Consider the following 14,472-nt stretch of genomic DNA (forward strand, 5'->3'; position numbering starts at 1 on the left):
ATAATATTAGTAAGATGAACAAATACCACAAACAATAAAAAGTAGCGCGTAATATGTTTTCCATATCCTACACTTCAAAATCCTACAACGCTAGGCTCCGTCCCAGAAACTTTTACACATTACAGTACTTGAAGCTAGGCCGTGATTGATGTGGCATTATCTCATATAACGTAGCTTCAAACCATTGGTGATGGGTGGGATTTGATCCTGAGATTTCGGGGATCAAAGTCATGCGCTTTACCTTAGTGGCGCATTATCTGCAGTGGTTCAAAAATTAAATGACATTCCTGAATTGAGGACCATGTATACAAGAGTTCACCATGTTCAAGAGAGATTTCAGATTAGTTTCGATTATGTGTTCTAGGCTTTAAACGTTTCTTAAATATCTGTAAGTTAAAAATTACTATTAAACAACGAAAATGCGGTTTTATCTACCCGGTTGGATTTTTACACATCTTCGAAAATCAAAATGCATAAGTCCAAACTTAAAGAAATTATTGTTAAATTAAATAACTGGGGATTTCTTTCTGTCCGCGATATTAAAAGAACATTGGTACAAATTAAAATACAGTAACAATATTTTATACGAGAGTTATTGCTTCTTGTACAAATCGTTATTCATGCTGTGAGAGTTTGAATTATACTCTCATCAAAACCCCCGAGTATATAATTAGGATAAATCGGATAAATTATTGGATTCTGACGGGTGTGTAGCCTAATCATAATGCGTAAGAAAAGCAATAAGAATGCGGATTCAAGAATACTGCATAAATTCATATTTCATTATAATTGCTTTAATGCCAAGACGGTGACAAAAGTTGTTATTAATTACTTATATTGTGACTCAACAATATACTGTTCTCAAAACATAGTTCTGTAGATATGCATCTTTTAAATATCGGGCTTATAAAATAGTTATTATTTTGTCCAATCCTAAGAAAATAGAATTAATTCATATCGTGTGTCAGTGTCAGTTGTAGAAGAACAAAGTAATTTACTGTATATGTAAGTATCCCTTGCGTTTCATAAAACCTCGTCGGAAAGAAATAAGGAAACCCATTTACATCAACTTAGGTTTTATATTTTTATGTTTTTATTTAGATTCTCTGATAATCCAAATCCAAAAGAATAAAAAAAAAAAAAACAATTACAGAAATAATCAACTACTCTTCTATAGAGTTTCAACTCATAAATCTTAGAACACATTACTTCTTCATAGTTACAACCTGTCAAAGTAGTGCGTAATTGTGGAATATGCAGGATTACATTACCCTGTTCAATCTCTACACACTATACACAGAGATATCTTCACTTTATAATGTGTCGTCCACCATGAAACAACCACGAATGCTGGATTGTATTTCTAAGCTAATATACAACGTTAAGTAGTTTAAGCTTAACTGATGATGTATCACCAAATACGGACAACAATTGTATATAATTCTCTGGAGTTGTTGTGAGTATGGTTTACGTTGTCATACGTTTTCCATTTTACTACCAAGTTCTCTGTGATGCTATGCCGTACTTGTACTCAAATTATATTCTGCATGAACAAGAGTGTGATGATATTAGACGCCGATGAGATGCTCAACGTTCGTTATCTTATTTGCATCTTCCCCCGCGTCACCGGCTGACCATTACCTTCCTGTGGGCCGGGACCTTGGATGCAAAACAATACACATCACCCGACTTGTTACAATCTGTGTAAACAACTCTAGGATGATCAGCACCAAACACTTAACTATCCCTAGACCACATTACTATTATAGTACCTTACTGTGGGCCGGGACCTTGGATACACAACAATACACATCACCCGACTTGTTACAATCCCTGTAAACAACTCTATGATTATCAGCACCAAACACTTACCTATCCCTAGACCACATTACTATTATAGTACCTTACTGTGGGCCGGGACCTTGGATGCAAAACAATACACATCACCCGACTTGTTACAATCTGTGTAAACAACTCTAGGATGATCAGCACCAAACACTTAACTATCCCTAGACCACATTACTATTATAGTACCTTACTGTGGGCCGGGACCTTGGATACACTACAATACACATCACCCGACTTGTAACAATCTATGTAAACCACTCTAGGATGATCAGCACTAAACATGTAAACATCCCTAGACCACAATACTATTATAGTACCTTACTGTGGGCCGGGACCTTGGATACACTACAATACACATCACCCGACTTGTAACAATCTATGTAAACCACTCTAGGATGATCAGCACTAAACATGTAAACATCCCTAGACCACAATACTATTATAGTACCTTACTGTGGGCCGGGACCTTAAATGCAAAACAATACACATCACCCGACTTGTTACAATCCCTGTAAACAACTCTATGATGATCAGCACCAAACACTTAACTATCCCTAGACCACATTACTATTATAGTACCTTACTGTGGGCCGGGACCTTGGATACACAACAATACACATCACCCGACTTGTAACAATCTATGTAAACCACTCTAGGATGATCAGCACTAAACATGTAAACATCCCTAGACCACAATACTATTATAGTACCTTACTGTGGGCCGGGACCTTGGATACACAACAATACACATCACCCGACTTGTAACAATTTGTGTAAACAACTCTATGATGATCAGCACCAAACACTTAACTATCCCTAGACCACATTACTATTATAGTACCTTACTGTGGGCCGGGACCTTGGATGCAAAACAATACACATCACCCGACTTGTTACAATCCCTGTAAACAACTCTAGGATGATCAGCACCAAACACTTAACTATCCCTAGACCACATTACTATTATAGTACCTTACTGTGGGCCGGGACCTTGGATACACAACAATACACATCACCCGACTTGTTACAATCCCTGTAAACAACTCTAGGATGATCAGCACCAAACACTTAACTATCCCTAGACCACATAACTATTATAGTACCTTACTGTGGGCCGGGACCTTGGATGCAAAACAATACACATCACCCGACTTGTTACAATCCCTGTAAACAACTCTAGGATGATCAGCACCAAACACTTAACTATCCCTAGACCACATTACTATTATAGTACTTTACTGTGGGCCGGGACCTTGGCTACACAACAATTCACCCGACTTGTAACAATCCCTGTAAACAAATCTAAGATGATTAGCACCAAACATTTAACTATCTCTAGACCACAATACTATCATAGTACCTTACTGTGGGCCGGGACCTTGGATACACTACAATACACATCATCCGACTTGTAACAATCCCTGTAAACAACTCTAGGATGATCAGCACCAAACACTTAACTATCCCTAGACCACATTACTATTATAGTACCTTACTGTGGGCCGGGACCTTGGATGCAAAACAATACACATCACCCGACTTGTTACAATCCCTGTAAACAACTCTAGGATGATCAGCACCAAACACTTAACTATCCCTAGACCACATTACTATTATAGTACTTTACTGTGGGCCGGGACCTTGGCTACACAACAATTCACCCGACTTGTAACAATCCCTGTAAACAAATCTAAGATGATTAGCACCAAACATTTAACTATCTCTAGACCACAATACTATCATAGTACCTTACTGTGGGCCGGGACCTTGGATACACTACAATACACATCATCCGACTTGTAACAATCCCTGTAAACATCTTTAGGATGATCAGCACCAAACACTTAACTATCCCTAGACCACATTACTATTATAGTACCTTACTGTGGGCACAGAAAACATACTACTATAACCCAGAATGCCAACCGCATGGTAAAAAGCATTAAGTGTTTTGAGAGAGCTTTGCCTGTCAATCGTAGGCAGCGCCACTAGCGTTGCTATGTTGAGTGCATGGCAACGCTGGTGGCGCTGCCTATGATTGACAGGCAAAGCTCTCTCAAAACACTTAATGCTTTTTACCACGCGGTTGGCATTCTGGGTTATAGTAATATGTTTTCTGTGCTGTGGGCCGGGACCTTGGCTACACAACAATTCACCCGACTTGTAACAATCCCTGTAAACAAATCTAAGATGATCAGCACCAAACATTTAACTATCTCTAGACCACAATACTATCATAGTACCTTACTGTGGGCCGGGACCTTGGATACACTACAATACACATCATCCAACTTGTAACAATCCCTGTAAACAACTCTATGATGATCAGCATCAAACATGCAACCATCTATTGACCAAATGATACATAATAACATAATAAATAACTTAAGAAAGCCCCTACACACATAATAATTAATTCCAACCTAATCAAAATTCTCTATTGGGCTGAGCCAAGTCGCGAAGGAGCTTTATGAACTCAATAAAGATGAGTTTTAAAAACTTATTTAATTATCAAAGGCAAATATGTCAATAGTAAATTAATATACTAAAGTAACGGTTAACAGTAACCCTATTTTTATATGTATTGTTCAATACTCAAATAAGTTAATATTCCTTAAACGTTGGCTAATAGATTTTAGTAGATGACTTAACAAATAATTATGAAATCCAAGAACATTGCAATCATAAGCGATTAAAACAACATGAATTTTCTCTTCAGACCTTCGGGTATAGAAGAGTGTTAAAGGTATAAAGAGGTCGGGTATAAAGAGACAATAAGCTTATTAAGTTTGTGCGAGCGACTAGTCTTCAACAGTCTATGGTTCTTCACGCCTAAGTCGACTTGAACCAAAGCTACTCGCGCTAGAGCGGGGCCTACGTAAACTAACTAGTTTACGTAGGCCCCGGCTAGAGACGTAATCACTCACAAGAGTAACATTAATATTCGAAATTGATCATTAAATTATGTTTAAAAGTTTGATGTCAGTATAACAAAATGTTGATCACGACTATTCTTTCTATTTAATATTTTGAGTTTTTCACGATTTCAAATTTTATTTTTTGTACAAAAGCTTTCACGCTGTACGTACCGGTATATTAAAATAAGTATTAAAATCTTTTATTCGGTATAATACTATAGACCGTGAAACCACATAATCCCTTGATGTAGGCATACATGACGTCAAAACGTCTGCATCCCTACTACAAGAGGCACCTCACGATTTGACTTACAAGCGTAAAGTCGATGAATAATCCTGTGAGATCGCTGGTGAAAGCAATAACTGACAACCGAAGTCAGACTCTCTACAGAACGAGGAAGGCCTACATTGTACATTGACGATTAGCATCAGTATACACTCGTACCTACTGTGGTGCTTTCCCAACGAACTGGCGACACGGCACTGTGCGGCGAGAGTATAACCAAACGATTTCGTGCCGCAAATGATAGGTCCTGTGATAGGATATCACTTGGGATTTCACCTGATAAACGTGTCTTCAACGTGGAGTGGTTGGATGCAGCTTTCTAACAGATGCAAGTGAGTCTCTGCACTTCCTGGTTAGCGAGAATACATTTTTCTAGTATAAAGAAATATTATTCTATAAAAACAATTAGGCGAAATAGAAATTCACATAGTCTGCAGGTTTGCTGCAGCTCAGGTATTTATTTCACAAAAAAAGTGTCTTAGGTTTCGAGTTTTGACTCAACTTTGGAGTAATTTCTGTGCAAAAAAGTACATTTTATTTTGTACATTTTTTACGTGGATAGTAATTCATGTTTATGAGATTACCTAGTTATTAGGTGTTTAATAACTACTTATAGGCTTATTAATCAGCTAGTGTCCAGTAAAATGTGTTGCCATCATTGAAGTGCGTAATGCAATGCCATTTGAATAACAAACCCTTTCCAAACAGCTTTTTTTCTGGACTAGTTTCATGTGTGGAAAGTCCATTTAACCATAGTAGAGTGATGCGTTCTTAGATTTTCGACACATTGCTTGATAAATATAATTTTTAAGAAATCCCAAAGATCTCTGAAGGCTTTATTGTTTGAATGTGGTGCAGCTGGTATTGCAGACTGTGCGTGATCCTAGCTGCATACAGATGGCGTATATGTTCACACCTACCACTGATGCATGCTGTAAGTGTGGTACTTTATTGTCAACGCCGACCATAACACGGATGTTAACCATAGTTTCTCCTCGCCACAGCCACACCGCACACCACCAACAGCTGAACCAACAAACGCACCCCAACCCAACACCTGTCTGTCTCCGACAGATCCTAACGAACACCATTGAAAATGAAGGTGATTGTTGTATTGAGGTGTATTACATCACTAAAGTTCACTACTATTTAACACCGTTTGATGAGAAAGCAAAATTTTTTTGTCACCCAATAACGATATAACTATTTAGAGGTTATTTAAATTTCGTAATAAGTGTGAGGTAATTTAAATTAGTATTTTCGTGGATATTTTTTCATCCCATTTCTTCCACTGTTAGTCAAATCAAATCAAATGAAAGTATTGTTCATCTCATTGTTAGCTTACTATATGTACAAGTACAGCTTGGTTCAATTATAATTCATGTCAAGGTAGAAATAACTGTATACTACACAGAGCACAATATTTTTGTATGCAAGGTAAATTTATTGTTGTTCAGCAATCATGATATAAGTAAATAAATCCAATATCTTATCAAACTATTTGGGAAAAAATAGCTTTAGAATCATGAATATACAAATACACCTTTATATTAGGCAATGTGTAAGGCGTCTTTTAAAAACAATCAGTTTTATGTCCTTTGCTAGAATATATACAAAATTCAATCAAACCGGGGTTTTAGTAAGTGTAAATGATAAATGAAACAATTTGAGAAATAAAGTTAATAAAGTTAAATAAGATAAAGAAAGTTAGTTGTTTTTGGGAATGCCAGTCAAAACTGCACCTCTTTCATTAAAATTTAAAGATTTAAATTAAGGAGATCGTTGTTAAGGATGCTGAGTTGCGGTAAAATAATGAGACATGCAAAGTATATCCGTCCTAACTATGTAACGTGCATACCTAAGGATGGTTATTCCAATACACTTTTCGAATTAACATAACTCTCGTTAAGTATGATTGTACGTGTGCTGGTGGTGTTTTACTTCCGATAGTAGTCGTTGTACATTTTGTATTTACTTCAAAGAGTAACAAACTAGATTGAGTATACAAAATCATTGCCTTTAACAGTAGCGATTAAGTTCAGTATTCCATTGTGTTGGTGACCTTGAGTAGGACATACTGGGTCGTGATCCTGCTCAGAGAGAGTGGGCGTTGGTCGCAGTCACGGTCTTCTCAATTTTCGTTGCTACTCGATTGTCGTGTCCGTTGTTAGGTATATACAGTAAACATGTTTCCTTGTGACAATAAACTTAACTATTTTACTGTACCAACGTGTTAAAGGTAGAGTTGAAGTCGACCGGGGCTTAGGGGTATAGCTAGTTCCTTTAAAAACCCATTAATTATAATACAAAAAAGTTTTAAAATAAGAGACTTGAACAAGATTTACGTTTAAATTGAAAGAAGCCTGATGTATGGCTGAGTTATGAAATCATATTCGTTTCGTTTTAAGTTTAAAAGTTGTTATCAACTATTTGTTCTCGAATGAAACGAAATTTGTTCGCTATAACAATAGCTGAGTTTCGTGATGGTAGAATTACCAAAATATCCACCAACACGATCCGTATTTTATAATCTTTGTATTTTATATCCGTATAATTCCGTATTTTGATAAAAATATAGACATTAGGGGTACTAATCTAAAAACATTAACCAAATATTGTTCAGCCCAAGATATTAAAACATAATTAGCCGTTGATATGTTTCTCGCAGTTTATATTATACGTACTTGGTTAATTCTTGTGCTTATTTCTCGTTTGTGTTTCACTGTTAGCTCCAGCAAATAAATTTGCTTATGTTTTTTGGGTCACTATGCAAAAGGTTTTTTGCTGAAACGAAAACTTTAGTAACAAAAAATACAGATAAAATAAGGAAATTGGTAGCTAAAGTAAGTTGTTGTTAGGACATAAATAATTGTACTCTATATGAACGCAAAAAAAGACTTTAGTCAACAAGTTTCGAAAAATAATGTTGACGAAGTCATTGAATCTTGATTCTTTAACAGAAATCGGCTCATTTATCATAACTTTCGATATCTGTTATACGATACAGGTATGCAAATAACTTTCTCCGGCATTGATGGTCGGTTGGATGTGAAGTGAAGCTGACCTGAGTGGTACAGACAGACTCATGACCATAACCATAAGTGGACCGGGTCACAGACGTCCAGGTTGTGGTTACGGCGCCGCGCCACATCAACGATCAGCTGTCTCATTTGAAATGGTAAGAAGTTCTAGGATATCGGGGCATTATGCTGCATCAGCTAGATCTAGAGACGGGACACATCCATGCACAACATAAATAAATAAATAACTACGTCACTTTAAACCTGAACCCCGTGGTAATATAAAGTTTTTATTTGAGTTTTGTTATTATTGTAATATGTCCATAGTAAAACAACTTCAATCCAGGATTATAATTTACGAATTTATGTACGAATGGTGCAGTATTGTGCACAGTTGCATGAGAGTCTGGTGTGAAAGGCGACCTTGTCAATGTTGTGTTCTCAGTTCTATGTTCACAATCACACTTGTATTTAGACCATAACGCCCGCCAAGCCAACAGAGTAAATCAAACAGCCACACCCACGTCCACCTGGCCGGCGTCCTTTGTGCCTACATCTACACCTGACTGTTTACTTTGACCTAACCGACAGTTCTAGAGGACAGATAATAGAGTTAAATAAGGGGATGTCTATAACAAAGTGTGGGTTATTCAAGTTAGCTTGTATTTCCAAGTCAGGATGATGTCAGGATGTCCCATTGGTTACTTTTTGCAAGTGTGATATAGCTAAGGTAGAACCTAAGTTAAATATGTTGAAACCGACATGTTTCAGCAACTGATACAGTGTTCACATAAGTTTTATAGCTTAACTTCGACCGTCCTGAAACTGACAAACTAAAAAGAAGTTGTTTTTTTTTACTAGCAGATATATCATTCACGATAGTGTGGTAGAGTACAGAGCTTCGAATCCCGAGGTCCCAGGTTCAATATCCAGCCAATCTCCAATTAATTTATTCCATGTGATAATGCAGAAACCTAGCATGCCACCCTGAAGTAGTGTGTAAAAGATTACCGAGCTGTAACCTAGCATCCTAGGGGGAAGAATTAAACAAGTTACTGTACTAAGAAGCTAACAAACGTGTGTTCGAATACATAATTCTTGCCTAGTATTCACATAATGGATACTACAAAAGAAAAAGCTGAAAGCTAACTACAATGTAAGCAAGTAGTATCAACATTGATTTAATACAAACTCGTCATATGAAACTATCGCATTCAAAATCAAATATGGACGTAGGATGGTCGGTTCGGTAAGGAACATTCACTTAATAGAAAGTAGAGAAGGGAGCCCGATCACTTTTACTGTCTGTAGAGTGCAGACCGGCTCTCCCACCTTCACTGGGACCATCATTAGTACTCAGTCTGCACAACACCCTCCTCCTGTCCTGCACACTACAACATTGGCACTTTGCTGTGGTCCTGTGCTGATGTTTACTGATCACTTTTACTGTCTGTAGAGTGCAACCGGCTCTCCCTCCTTCACTGGGGCCATCATTAGTACAAAGTCTGCACAACACCCTCCTCCTGTCCTGCACACTACAACACTGACACTTTCCTGTGGTCCTGTGCTGATGTTTACTGATCACTTTTACTGTCTGTAGAGTGCAGACCGGCTCTCCCTCCTTCACTGGGACCATCATTAGTACTCAGTCTGCACAACACCCTCCTCCTGTCCTGCGCACTACAACACTGACACTTTGCTCTGGTCCTGTGCTGATGTTTACTGATCACTTTTACTGTCTGTAGAGTGCAGACTGGCTCTCCCTCCTTCACTGGGGCCATAATTAGTACTCAGTCTGCCCAATACCCTCCTCCTGCCCTGCACACTACAACACTGACACTTTGCTGTGGTCCTGTGCTGATGTTTACCGATCACTTTTACTGTCTGTAGAGTGCAGACTGGCTCTCCCACCTTAACTGGGACCATCATTAGTACTCAGTCTGCACAACACCTTCCTCCTGTCCTGCACACTACAACACTGACACTTTGCTGTGGTCCTGTGCTGATGTTTACTGATCACTTTTACTGTCTGTAGAGTGCAGACTGGCTCTCCCTCCTTCACTGGGGCCATCATTAGTACTCAGTCTACACAACACCCTCCTCCTGTCCTGCACACTACAACACTGACACTTTGCTGTGGTCCTGTGCTGATGTTTACCGATCACTTTTACTGTCTGTAGAGTGCAGACCGGCTCTCCCTCCTTCACTGGGACCATCATTAGTACTCAGTCTGCTCAACACCCTCCTCCTGCCCTGCACACTACAACACTGACACTTTGCTGTGGTCCTGTGCTGATGTTTACCGATCACTTTTACTGTCTGTAGAGTGCAGACCGGCTCTCCCTCCTTCACTGGGACCATCATTAGTACTCAGTCTGCTCAACACCCTCCTCCTGTCCTGCACACTACAACACTGACACTTTGCTGTGGTCCTGTGCTGATGTTTACTGATCACTATTACTGTCTGTAGAGTGCAGACCGGCTCTCCCACCTTCACTGGGACTATCATTAGTACTCAGTCTGCACAACACCCTCCTCCTGTCCTGCACACTACAACACTGACACTTTGCTGTGGTCCTGTGCTGATGTTTACTGATCACTTTTACTGTCTGTAGAGTGCAGACCGGCTCTCCCTCCTTCACTGGGACCATCATTAGTACTCAGTCTACACAACACCCTCCTCCTGTCCTGATACTTTGCTGTGGTCCTGTGCTGATGTTTACTGATTACTTTTACTGTCTGTAGAGTGCAGACCTGCTCTCTCACCTTCACTGCGACCATCATTAGTACTCAGTCTGACAACACCCTCCTCCTGATACTTTGCTGTGGTCGTTGTGATGATATTTCCTGATCACCGGCAGCACATCAGACCGGCTCTCTACACTTTACTAGGCCTATATCATCTTACTATATCCTTAGTGACTTTTTACCACGAGCTGAGATAATGGTGGTAAATTAATTACTAGTCTATGATTTTCCAACTAGTTAGAATAGTTTAGGTGCAATATCATTTAGGGAATAAATAAAGTTTGTATTGAAGTGCCATAAACAATAAGAACTATCCGAACCTTGCAAAGCATTCGCATAGAATCCTTCTCAAATCCCACTTATTCAAGTACACTACATACAGTTAATAATACGAAGTAAGTGCATCCTTGATTTAAGTATGGGCCCTCACCTAAGGAATAGATGCCTGTTTACATTTTAGAAAAATAGCTGTTTCAAAACATAATGTTAAGCTATTTACGTTTTTACATGTTTACAGAACCTTTTTTTAACACTATGTTTGAAGTAATAATAAGGCACTATGTTTGAGGTAATAATACGGTTTTTGTGTTGATGGCTTTTTTACAATGCCATAGTTTTCACTGAAAAGCGCACCCTTGACAAAGCCAATGATATTAATTACTTGAGGGAACGATGAAACATAGTTTTCATTCTAGATATACATAATTATTTATGGTTATAGAAGGTCAACAGTTAATCAGCAACGGTGATTGTGATGAATACCGAGCATATGAAACGCATTCATTATAATTGGAACCTAAATAATATCAAGTGTTCCTAACAAACATTAATTATCTTTGATGGAAAACAACAACCAGGGTTCCTGGAAACTAACCTGCTACTACATCAAACAAAATAGATTAGCAATTAACAATTTCATTTCGTAAAATATATCTTAGAAGAAAAAAAAACATCTTCAACCACATTGTTCTCAAATTTACCCAGGACTTATTTGTCTAATCCAAAGATATTAAAGTTTGTAACTCGTTTTATAATTTGCTTTACCAATAACAACTAAAAAAATAATGGATGTTTAGTAAACAAAGGAAGAATACTGACAGAGTTAGAAAAAAAAATTAAGAGGGCAATAATCTAACAGTTGAGACTAATATAGGATAAGAAAATTAAAGAGGATCTTACCGTTTGAGTATCAATCCATCAAACGCAATAATCCCATAGTTGAAAACATCACACTGGACACAACCTACGACAACAACAACAATCACAACGACACAAACACAGACACAAACACAAATCCTGGTCGCCTTTCACTTATCACCTGTCTAATGAGTTGGTCTGGAAGAGGAAGTTGTTTGGACCATATACATGGTCTATTACGGTTGTTTTGTTAACGACACGCACAGTTTCAACGTTTAGTTGTGCTACTGATATTTACATTTAATTTTAAAGTAAGAACTTTTTAAATTCGTTGATATTAAATGGAACAAAAGACAAAAACACTTTAGCTGAAAAGTCTGTGATTGTATATAGAAAACTATAGTAAGATCACTTGAGGAAAGCAAATGCCCTTAAGAAACGCAATACTATATTTTTTTTAAAGTCGCATTAAACAATAGTAAAGATTGACTGTGCAATCCTGAATTTCACCTAACCTGAAAATATGTCCTTTGTCCCCAGCACTGAATTGTATATAAAGTGCATTAAATTTTACACGAACAACAACCACGTTGTTTCATACGCTGGGCCTCGGCAGCACAACACAATACCATCGGCAGAGTCGCGCGTGTACGACGGTACTGATTACTGAATGAAAGTCTACCAGCTGACAGTCAAGGACTACCAACATTGCAGAGAGAAAATATCGTACGCGACCACCTGGTGCTGTGGACTGCCGGCCTGAGTGATCGTTGAAAGTTTAGATTTAGAAAAAGTTACTATTTTACTGTCAACACTGACTTCGTCCACAACTGAACCTATCAGTCATCGACAAAATTCACAATAAAAAATACTAACACAATGAATTTAAATAGATAAACTTTTAAGTATTCTTGTATAACATGTATCCATCTGGCATGTAAGCTAAGAATAAAGATATTGGGAAAACACTATGATACACACCAAGTTTACAACAGAATTATTTCGTATATAAAGGTTAGTCAAACATGTAACTAACTCCCATCGAGCTTAACTTACTCATGATAAGAACATAAGATTGTGTTTACTTAGTAGCTGCTATAACCGTGATTTGCAACGGGAAGAAGACGGGGAGAAAAATAATGTAGTTCCTTATATCTGCTGTATGAAATAGTTACACATCTATAATTGTTTGTTTTTAGGAAAAAAAAAACGTTATTTAATCGCTTATAGTTTAGTAAACTTATTTTCTTTTAATACAGTTAATAAGGTTGAATTAAACGCTGGACATTGTCTCGTCAACCTAGTACTTCATTGATATCACATAAGATAAGGATCTTTTACCAAAGTTTTCGATGTTATCCAAGCATATTTACCTAAAGCCTTATTTTTCACAGAAAAAACTACAATTCTTCAAAACATCGACTACCTTTTGTTAATAAAACATAACCCTCTTATTTAATAACACGGACATGTCCAAAATATAAATAAAATACTGAAAAAGCATGTTAAAACAGCTGGTTTATATAGGCTTGCTAATATGAAAATTCGAATATTAATATAATACTAGAGATCGTCCTGTGGTCGAAAACTCGAACAAAAATAATGTAATGTACACACACACTTCTCTATTTTCACCCCACGTGTAAATAAAACATGTGATGATTGTGTAGCAGTTTCAATTTGTTTTGATTTTCCGTTTATATTCCGTTGTTACTTCGTCACCAGCATGACAACCCATAAGTTTTATTTATGAAATATTGAAATTTTTTTGTTAAAAATGTCAATATTTCAAAATCAAAAAATGAAAATAAAAAACGGATTATGGAATTAAGTTCAGCTTAAAAAAGTAGTTCGAAATGATGGGTCACAACACCCCCTTCATATTTAAAATAATATATCACATTTCAAAATGGCGGATCCAAGATGGCGGCCGAAAAAAATACATCAGTCATAATCAAGTGAAAATAGGTGGACAATTACTGGTAGTGTATACTTATCATTATCTAGCACTATTTGGGATTATGGTCTTAGTTTGTAAATGCACAATGTTAAAATGGGCTAAAAATAAAGCTTTAAAAAGCCCTCGTAACTTTAGAATGAATCAAGATTTTTAAAAACGGTTTGCGGCATTGTAATAAGGGTAAAAATGTAGTTCGAAATAATGGGTCACAACCCCACCTTTACATTTGAAAAAAAATGTTGCATCCAATATGGCGGATCCAAGATGGCGGCCGGAAATGACCACCTTGTCAAAATGAAGTACTTACTACCCAACAATGTTTGGAAGTGGTCTGGGATTGATATTTGAAAAAATGTAGAAAAAAGTTGGGGGGGGGGACAATTAAAACTCACCCTGTAGATGTTTACAATACGATAAATTATTAGTTTTGATTCCGCCATACAGTGTAATGCAAATACACAAAAGATTTTAATTTAAATAAGCAAGAATAAAATTGCGATGAAGATTTGAATATACAATTTGCATGGTAAGTGTGAGTAACTTTACTGTAGATTT

General features: G+C 37.3%; 1 protein-coding gene across 1 annotated transcript in view; it reads right to left on the bottom strand.

The window, feature by feature from the left end:
- LOC128983381 (uncharacterized) overlaps positions 1-12,576 on the bottom strand; it is an 84,792-nt gene extending 72,216 nt beyond the window's left edge. Inside the window, exon 1 of the mRNA XM_054402641.1 lies at positions 12,000-12,576. The gene's annotated coding sequence lies outside the window, so the exon portion shown is untranslated. The remainder of the gene's footprint in view (positions 1-11,999) is intronic.
- Between the last annotated feature and the right edge of the window lie 1,896 nt (positions 12,577-14,472).

This window comes from Macrosteles quadrilineatus, unplaced genomic scaffold (assembly GCF_028750875.1).
Source record: "Macrosteles quadrilineatus isolate MER2022 unplaced genomic scaffold, UCM_ALF_1.0 Scaffold_1__1_contigs__length_201487025, whole genome shotgun sequence".
Taxonomy (NCBI): domain Eukaryota; kingdom Metazoa; phylum Arthropoda; class Insecta; order Hemiptera; family Cicadellidae; genus Macrosteles; species Macrosteles quadrilineatus.